This window comes from Cynocephalus volans, chromosome 2 (assembly GCF_027409185.1).
Source record: "Cynocephalus volans isolate mCynVol1 chromosome 2, mCynVol1.pri, whole genome shotgun sequence".
Classification (NCBI taxonomy): Eukaryota; Metazoa; Chordata; class Mammalia; order Dermoptera; family Cynocephalidae; genus Cynocephalus; species Cynocephalus volans.
This window is the reverse complement of record NC_084461.1, coordinates 104,423,748-104,431,559: the sequence shown is the minus strand read 5'-3', so window position 1 is coordinate 104,431,559 and position 7,812 is coordinate 104,423,748.

Sequence of the window (7,812 nt, the reverse complement as noted above, 5' to 3'; positions counted from 1 at the left end):
ATATCAAAGCTACATTTATCAACAGATTTATCATTGTTCGTGTTGACTTTTATCTTCTGGCTGACAAAGTTTGTTAGGTTTTTCTCCTGAAAAGTTATTCTTTTTCCTTTCCTCCTATACTGTACTCTTTGGAAAGAAGTCACTATGCCCAGACCACACTTAGGGAGTTGGAAATTAATTAAATTCCCCTCCTAGAGGGTGGGTATCTACACAAATTATTTGGAATTCTTTTGTACGTGAGATTTGTCTCTTCTCTCCCATTTATTATTTATTCCATCATTTGTTAACATCAGTATGGATTCATGGATTTTTATTTTATACATTGGTTTATAATCTAATACTACATTTTGTGGCTCAAATTGTCCCAGCTTTGGCCATTGAGAATTCTTTTATTTGGCTGCAATTCTGTTTTGACACACCTGCATCATTTTTTTGTTGGTCTGTTTTAACATTTCCTTTTATTTATGACACTACAAGATGCTCCAGGCTCATCTGGGCATAGCTGACAACTTTTAAAAATATATAAATATATATTCTAATTTCTTGCAATTAGGGGAATTGGTAATGTCGGGCTGGATCACAACAGATCCCTCTGCCCCATCCTATACAGGTCCTGAGCCAGGTAAGTGAAAGAAAAACCGAATAGCCACCAGCACAGTAGCCATGCTTTATTTCAGATGCGAGCTCCGCTGGCTAGCGAGTGGTTCAGAGCTGCTGCCTTTTGTACAGAAGTACAAAATAGTGGCAAGGAGCCAAGGGGTACATGGGCGTGCATGCGCACTTATACTACTCTTACGTAACGTATTTGCAAGGTATGTGCTGAATCATACCCAGCTGGATATGAGGCGAGAGGGCCTGACTATAGTGACTCCCTTTTCCTCACAGATAATTATAATAAACTTTTATTTATGTACCATCCATACTATCAAATAATACAAATAACTTTTTTCCTCTGCATTAAATATTACAAGAGATATTCATGAGATTAGTATAAGTTCAAGTAAGTTTTCTATAATTTCTTTTTTTTTTTTTTTTAAAGATGACTGGTAAGGGGATCTTAACCCTTGACTTGGTGTTGTCAGCACCAGTCTCTCCCAAGTGAGCTAACCGTCCATCCCTATATAGAGATCCGAACCCGTGCCTTGGTGTTATCAGCACCACACTCTCTCAAGTGAGCCATGGGCTGGCCCAGGTTTTCTATAATTTCTGTAGCTGTAATATATTACAATTATAAAAGAATTTATAATAATGACTAAGATAGTGCAAGAAACAATTTTCTGAATCAGGTAATATATACATATAAAGTATAATTTTAATCCTATATACTATATTCTTTCTTAAACAATTTTTTAAAAAATTTACTTATTTTTTATAATGATTTTTATTTTTACATTCTAAGATGTTGTAGTGCACTTGGGGAGAGGGAGAAGGGGAGGGGAACACAGTGGGAGGAGGAAGAAGGGGGGCATGGTAGAGGCCTGAGGCACCCCCCTTTCCAGCAGGGAAGCCCTGAGAGCTTCCAGCAATGGCTTGGTGGTTATCACTGGCCTAGATGAGGACATTGGGGTGGTGTGGCTGAGGCCCACAGTGCCCCCAACCTCAGATCAGGAGCTTGGGGCACTTCTGGCAGCAGCCTGGTGGTTGTTACTGGATGGATGCAGATGTTGGGGTAGCACGGATGAGGACCTGTAAAGCTAGGACCCCTGGAGTCTGTTGCACAGACTGGGTAACAAACCCTCCACACACAGGTCTGTGAGCTAGGTAATAGAAATAAAAGATCCTGGGAGCTGTGGGTGTAGAAAAATGAATGGGTTTTATTCAGATCTAGGAGCAACTGTACTAGCAGCTTCTCTCAGAGTTCTGAGAAGCACTGTGGATCAGAGCTGTTAGTCTTTTATACTTAAGTCCACAACCCTGGACACCTGGGTGCCCATAGCAATTACATTAAGTAGTAACAAGGAACACCTGAGGATATTTACAGCAACTGCTTGGCAAGATTCTGAACATCTAAGGGGCCCTGACCATTTTCCTATTTTTTCCCAACAGGCCCTCAGCCCCCCACTGCCCCAGCTCAGGAGCACAGGGCAATTCCAGTGGGGGCCTGGTGGTTGTTGTGGGGCTGGATGTGGACATTGGGGGGACATGGCTGAAGCCCATGGCCCAACCCCCACCCCAGCATGTGAGCTGGGGGACTTCTGGCTCTTCTAGGTTTTATAGATGTTATTTGGTGTTAGACCTTTACTAGTTAAAATCAGAACTTTGTCTCTGATCTGTAGGTATTTTGTGTTTTCTTTCATTTCTGTGTTGGATTGTTGGTTGCCCACACCACTTAAACTCTGCACTGGAACTAATTTGTTGTCCTTTGCTTACTTCTAAAATGGAGGAAGTTCCTGTGGGAACCAGCACTTGAGCCCTGTGGTTGAGCTAAATTGCTGCTTTGCTGCTAATTCTCTAGGGAAGACTTTCTGTGCAGCTCAGGTTTTAATTGTTGACCTTGTATGCACTTCCAGGTCTTGTGAGGTTTGGTACACCTGGTTGTGTGGAAACTGTCTAGGCCTGAGACTTTTTAGCAAAATGCACCTCTGCAGTTCTGTATTCCTAACCAGTCTACACTGAGTGAACCTGTGCTGACTGGGAGGCAGATCAGCTGTCCATGTTGTGCCCCAATGTTCTCCTGATGGCCCGTCTCCCTCACTGCCTGCACTCCAAACAGTTCCCAAGGGGCGGGCTATGTGCTGGTCCCTAGTGATGACTCACTAGCTTCTGAGTGGCTCCTTTTTTCAGTTGTCTGTGGCCTCTAGATCCTATGTGGGTCCATGGGAACTCTGTTAGTGCTCTTGCTGGCCTGGGTGCCACCAAGGCCCTCCTCTCCCCTGCTACCTCCAGGCAACTTCATACAAAGGGCACAGCAGTGGCTTTTGCCAGTTCTTGCTCGCTGTTCTCACTAGGGCCAGCTTTGAAGTGGTGAGGGCTTGAAACTGACCTTTCTTTTTCTCATTGTGGCTTCTCCTGCCTTCATGAACTCTGTAAGTCTCTCCTCCTCTTCCCCTGAGCTCTAGCATCCCCAACTTGGCAGTCTTTGTTTTTTAATAGTTGTAAATTGGTTGATTGTGGGAGAGAGTGACTCTGGGGACTGTCTATTCTACTATCTTGATCTCTGGACTCTGCTTTTTAAAACAATTCAACAACTCAAATGTTGTATATCAAACACTCAAATGCCCAGCCATCACAGATAACTGAAATTTCACCAGAGAAACCTAAATAATTTGTTTGTAGGAATGTGGGAAATCTGAACAGTCATTAACTTAGAACCAAATAACATTAGGATTCTCACAAATGGCAAGAATGATATTAAATATGTTAATATAAGCAAAGGTATGTAGCACAGTCCCTGACATTTGTTTGAACCTTGGTGTTCAAAACAAATGCACACCAAGATGTTCATTTGGTGAAGATGATCAGAGATAAATATGAAACCCTGTGGCATATGCTGGGCCTAGATGTTTTTTTTTGAGGTACTTAATGCTACTTTAGAAGTCTGAGTGGGTATGAGAAAGTCCTTTGGATGTTCAGATGTGGATGATTCCAAGAGGCTTATGAGTCTCTGATGACCCTGGATTAAGCCTGAGAGCAGTTCTGCTGCTCTCTCCTGGTAGTAAGACAGTGTAAGAACTCACTGTTTAAGTTTTACGGGGTGGGAAAAAAATGAGGCTTATAATGGCTCTGGGATTATCATGCAAGTCAATTTACATGCATGGATGGAGTCTCATACACTGTGCTCAGCCTTCTGGGCTGCTCCCAATGATGGCCAACAGAGGCTCTGGAATTGCAGTGGCTGGAATCAAACTAATGAACAGAACAGCTCCGTTCCTGAGAAGGGTGAGGGATTTCCCCCCTCTAAGTTTCCTATTGATGGGATAAATAACGCTATGTTATACCCCTACTTTTGCTTTCAAAAAGAAAAATATAGTCTTACAGATTAAAAGGTATTTAAATATAGTAAGCATAAAATAAGTTGACTTCTTTATTATGGTATTATGTATTATTATTATCATTATTATATAGCCCTATATAATACTTTTTTCCTCCCTCACATGTTTTTTGCATTAAAAATATTTATGGCTATTATGCAATTTAAATATCACATTAACTCAAAAAGGAAGTGCAAGAGGCATTTTCCTTTATTTTATAGATTGAGACAGAGGCTCAGAGTAGTAAAGAAATTTTCACAGAGGAAAACATCAAAACTGGATTTTTTTTTTTTTTTTTTTAAAAGATGACCAGTAAGGGGATCTCAACCCTTGGCTTGGTGTTGTCAGCACCACGCTCAGCCAGTGAGCAAACCGGCCATCCCTATATAGGATCCGAACCCGTGGCCTTGGTGTTATCAGCACCGCACTCTACCGAGTGAGCCACGGGCCGGCCCAAAACTGGATTTTGAAGTCTTGTTTTTTTGGTCCAAATTCTGTGCTCTTTCCTTTAACTATACCACTGTTTCCCAAAGTGGGGTGAATTTAGGTAATTAGCAGATTAATATTTAATAGTTGAATATGGAAAAAATATAAAAATATAATTAACACTTGAAGCCTGTGATTTCATAGATGTTATTTTTGGATGAGAGTAAACTAGGTATTCAATATAAAAGTGAGTCAATATAAATAAAAATATTAATTTAATATTGAAATGGATGATATGTGAATATGGAAGAAATCATGGGTGTGAATGACTAAAGTTTGGAAACACTGAACTATACTCATTTGCTAAGCCATGTTAATTTGTTTTTTTCAGTCTCCTTTTATATTTTTCTATGAGCCCTGATTTACCCTGTTTAATGGCTGAGAAGAGGAAAGCAAAAGTTTCTTCATCTTTTTTTTTCTTTCTTTTTTTCTAGCATCACAGCTGCAACTCCTCAACTTGTGACACAACTGTTGAGGCTCATGAGAACCAGGACTGCTAGTCAGACCTGAGTTTCTGAAACCTCTAGGCATACCCCTCCTTTTTTTTGGCTGGCTGGCCAGTAAGGGGATCCAAACCTTTGACCTTGACCTTGGTGTTATAACACTGTGCTTTAAGCACCTGAACTAACTAGCCAGCTACCTGTACCCTTAATCAGCCAATACAACCAATAACATTCCTGAAGGAATGAGCAGATCCAGATTTTATGGGGCTTGAAGATTATATATATTTGGAGACTCTTTTAAAAATAATAGACAAAATTAGGTTCAATACTTAGAAGTGGCCCAAGCAAAGGAGAAGCACTGAAGCTTAAGGTTTGTTGGCTTCATGGTTAAGTCTGTTAGTTGTATAGAAACATATGTTAAAATAATTTATATATATATATGAAAAATACCCCCAAAATATAATACTAATATGTGTGTGTGTGTATATGGTTTCATAAACAACACAGCCATAATAATGCTTTGTTTCTGTCTGGGATTTTTGCCTCCCATCTCCGATGTAGAATCTAGTGAGTTAGACTGGACCACACTTGAACCTCAGGTTTTATAATTCTTATATAAAATGAGTTTTGCAGCAATGAAATGTGCTACAATGAAAAAGAGCAAGACAGTCTGTGTTTGTTTTTCAGTAAAGTTTTTCAAATTGCTGCTTGGATTTTGAAATTTACTGTAACTGTCAGTGTAGGGACCATGTGTATATCCTGTTGCATTTTTAGACCAACCTGGTAAAAATGGTCCTCTTGATGCCCTATCCTCCCCACAATTAAAGAGAGAAAGAAGGAGAGAGAGAGAGAGAGAGAAGAAAGAAAGAAAGAAAGACAGAAAGAAAAGAAAGAAAGAAAGAAAGAATCTAAACTTGAGTTGGCTTGAATTACTGACCTAGACACTTCCCTGAATGGGGATCAGGCCTTTTTCACCTAAACCTCCTAGAAGAGAGGATGCCCAGACAGAGATTACTCCTCTGAGTCCTATTTACCTTTGAAAGCATCTTCCTAATGCATTCTAGATCATCCTTTCTCCTATGGGGCAAGGGTTCAGGCAGAAGCCCTTTCTGTGTAGCAGGGCTATGCAGCAGAGCAAAGGAAGTTGGCTAGGTGGTAAAGGACATGGGGGGCTGAGAGAAGCAAACAGTCCCTCCGTCTTCACCATCTCCATACTATAAAGTTAGTTGCCATTTATCCAATAACACCTTCCTAAAATTTAGAAACTATTGATATGTATTTACTGACATATTTGGATTGTTTGCTCTGATTGATCAAGATGTTCGATTCATCTGCTATTTATGTAGCATTACTTTCAAAAAACAAAAACTCACCCTAAAAGAAAAGGGGTAAAGTAACTTATGGACTTACAGCTGGAGCAACAGCTCTGTCTCTGTCTCATGGGTCATAGTTTCTACTTCCCTCTGTGTTCATTATCTCCCTGGTGGCTAGTGTGCGAGTCCAGTTTCTGCTCCCGTTTAACTTCTGCTTGCATGTGACTTGAACTTGTTACAGTGCTATGCTATTACAGAATGCTGGAAACATAGAGTAAGAGAGCCCTGACTTCTCATCCCCTCATGGGACTCACCGTGTGACAGGGAATAAACAAAAAGACACATACACTCTCTCTCATGATATGCTATAAAACAAATGTCTAGAGGACAATGAAAGTATCCGTTAAGGCATTATCATTTAAACTGTGGATCATGATCAATGAGTGGGTCATGAAATCAAAATAGTAGCTTAGACCAGCATTTTTTTGTTTGTTTGATTTTTGTTTTTGCAGCTGGCTGTTATGGGGACCCGAAACCTTGACCTTGGTGTTATAACACCACGCTCTAACCAACTGAGCTAACCAGCCAGCTCTCTAGACCAGTATTTTTAACAAAAGAAATAATAGAAAATAGAGTAAGTCACAAATAGTAAGGAAAAGTATTCTATTGTGAAACTTCTATTTCAGTTAATATTATCAGTAAGTAAACAGTAAGTAAACTTCTATTTCAGTTAATATTATCAGTAAGTAAAAATCCTTACGGAGTGTGCTTTCTAGAGGAAAGATAGATAATAAATAACATAAAATAGGAAAATATAGACTATATTAGAAGGTGACAAGAAACTAAAAGAGAAACGGCAAGGAGGAGCATATAAAATGTCAGGAGCAGGGGTTAAAAATTTACAAAGAGTAACCAAGAACAACCTCTGTGGGAAGGTACCTTTTCATTAAAGACCTCAAAAAATTGAGAAAGTGAGCTATATGGATATCTGTAGGAGGAATATTCCAGGCAGAAAAAATAGCCAGTACAAAGGCCCTGCGTGTGCCTGGCCTGCTTGAAGAAAAGCAAGGCCAATGACTACAGAGGAGTAAATGGGAGGAATAGCTGGTGATGAGAAAAGAGGGCCACTTGGGGGGCCAGATCATGTAAGGCCCTGTAGCTTGTTGTAGTGCCTTTGGTTTGACTCTGAGTGGTATGGGAAGCCATTGGACAGTATTGAGTGGAAGAGTGACATGATCTGACTTATGTTTAATGGGATCACTCTGGTTGCAGGATTGAGAATAGTTTTAAGGGAGGCAAAGGCAGAAACAGGATCATCAGAATGTAAGCTCCATCAGGGCAAGAGTTTTATCTGTTTTATTCACTTTGTGCTTTATAATCGTCACTGGCACATGGGGCAATTATTTGTTTAAGAATGAATATTTGCATGTATGTGCACCAGATCATGAGATGAAATATGTTTCTTACTCCGTGTCAAGATCAAAAAGGTTGAAACTCCCCCTCTTTTTTTTTTTTGGCAGCTAGTCACTGGGATCTGCGCCTGTGACCTTGGAGTTATCAGGCTATGCTCTAACCAACTGAGCTGACTGCCAATCCTTA